A 2782-nucleotide genomic window follows, 5' to 3' on the forward strand; every position below is an offset into this window, starting at 1 on the left:
GAGACTTCCTGATCATTGCACATCTAAGAAGCTGTGGTACGACAGCTTGTCATGCGCGTTACATCAGACAAGACTCTTTACTCGTGACACCTTCGTTAATAAGTATGCAACTGTCGGTCACAATTCTTCCTTTGTAAAATCTCCGCTTAATGCCTTTAGTTGACTGCTCGGCTTGTGATTTTCTCGCGACCTTAACAGCCTGTGGTTTTCTTAATCACTCCTGCCCCCACAGAGCATTCCTACTCTGCAGCACTCTTCACTCTCTCAGTTTTTTTCTCTCCGCGGTTGTTCTCTCACAATCTACCCTGTCACCCCAGCGTAGAAGAGAGCCTATTATCATCGTCCCACTCACTTTTGACAGATCACCGTTAGACCTAAATGTTTTGTTCTTCACATTCTGCGCCGTCTTGACAACATTCGTGTCGTTGTCTTCTAACGAGAGAATGCAACCGTAATTGTACTCCAGTTTCACAGGGAGTGTGCATTCTGCCTTCCTTTTCTTTCCTCAACGTCAGTATCATCGAAATGCTTTTCACTTGTGTATAAGCTTATTATTCTCAAAAACTTTTTTTTATTTGAGTGGAGTTTGTAACTTTTTTCATTCTGCAACTCTTATCCACCACAGTTCGTCACAAAACTGAACTAATAAAAATTTGTTATTTGTGTGTTGGACATCAGTGTATCCGTCTTTGAAACAAAAAGAGTTCACACTGTTCAGAAGAAAGAAGTGCGTAATCTTTTTAATTTATATGTCCTCTATTCCTCTTGAGTGCAAATCAGTGTTGATGATATTCATGTTCTGTCGCTTGTAAGCGTATAGTTTTATAGCCGACTACACTAATATCTACATTGTCTTGAGACATCACGAGATGGGACAATGTATATCCTTTTACTGATCAACTTTTTGTCGTTTTTTAACAATTCTCCTTTTCTCTCGACTTTTCACGTAATTTGCTTTTCATTACTTTTATGTGGTGTTGGTGCTCTTCTTTCTCATCTGTCTGTTATTTGATTTTCTTGCTCTCTCTCATTTTGTTTCTTATTTTTTGTTTACTTTATGTGTTGTTCTGTGCACTGTCTTTGTTGTTGTCTTCTTTTCTTGTTGTTCTGTTTTACTGTTATCTTTGTTGTTGTCTTGTCTATTGTACTTAGATCCTCATTGCATTTCTTTACTATTTTATATTTTGGTATAATGGTTGTTGACAAGAGTAGGTCCTTTTGTTCATGACGGCTTTCTCGTTTAATATTATATCATCATTGAGTTCGGTCCAGTCTACCACCGTTGCAGGTAACTTCAAAAATCATGTTGAGAACTCGGAAATTTGATCTATCTTTTAGTCTTTGCTTTGATGTAGATGATTTAGCTTGTCCTTTCTCTTGTCATCGTCCTTCTCTGTTCACTAGCTAACACGCGCTTTCTTGAGTGCTGTGATAACTCTCTCGTTTACTGACGACTACAGGAGATCTTACTACAACAGTGATCTGTTTACTTACTATGTTATGGATTTTAATTTACTTATTCATGTTACTTTCTTTAAACAAGCGACAAAAAGTATCTGTTGTAGACTCTCTGACTCCAGGTTAAACACTTCCTCTATTTTAAGAGTTACTAAAGTATGTGACTCCTTTGACAGTATGAGCTCTTTATCTTATGGGCTAGAATGTGACTGATTAACCGTTCTTAATTTCGTAAATATGGGATCTGATTGGAATTCATCATTGACCAACATCCATGAATGTCACAAGGCAATCGCTCACCTGAGAAATTTGACTTTTCCTTGCGTTCTACCTGACCCGGCACACTCTAAGTCACAGAAACTTTTATCGAAATCCTTGTCATGCCACTCGGTTTATTTTAGCCACGTGACTTAACTAAGCTTATCACCTTTTCCTTACAAATTTAATTCATTATGGAAACAGCTACAGAGTCTTTAAATTGACTTACACGGCTGTCCCATCGTTTGTTTGATATATATATCTTATGAGTAATCTTTTTATTTAATCATTTTTATGATTCTATAACACCAACGTGTTCTTATGTCTATTATGAACTACGTGTATGTGTATTATTGGCAGTAAGGACTTTTTAGTCTTGTTTCATACATATTGCCTGTTTAGTGCTTACATTTATTTTGTATATGAAATATCCACACCTGCCAACAGTCTTCCACGTCTGTAGCATGAAACATCGTCTGCTAGAGGCTGTAAATTACAACTTGTGACCACACTATGCTTTGTGTATTTTCTATGCACGTGTCTTTTGTTTATGTGAGGACATCATAACAAACTTGTATTTTCGGCGCGCCTGAGTGAAGAAATCATCATCCCGAAAGCTCTACCTGACCCAGGGCATGAAGACACACAGTTCATTGCGGTGGGAGCGTCCCGACAATCTGCTGTCAGATGATGAGGCGAACTCATCAAGCGTAGTTCCAGTAGCTCTCACGCAATAAATCTTAATCCCTTTGTATGAGCTTTTTGATGGGAGGGAGGAATGAAACAAATACAATTCGAAACAGTTTCAGTGTATACTGGAACAACATGTCTCTCAGTTTCCTTGACCTTACTAGCGACCTAATTTGGCGAGAGCCTACGTCAGACGACACAAAACACAGACACAGGCTGCAAATTACCGACTCACTGTCAGTCAGCGGAGTGAACTTCTTATCACTATTAAAGCAAATCATCTATAGTAAAATATACCTCTGTCAGTGCTTTTTAGGAAAACATATAATAATAATGATTAGGCCGGTCCGGTTTATATTGCACTTATTTCTACGAA

Source organism: Pomacea canaliculata, linkage group LG11, assembly GCF_003073045.1.
Source record: "Pomacea canaliculata isolate SZHN2017 linkage group LG11, ASM307304v1, whole genome shotgun sequence".
NCBI classification, from domain to species: Eukaryota; Metazoa; Mollusca; class Gastropoda; order Architaenioglossa; family Ampullariidae; genus Pomacea; species Pomacea canaliculata.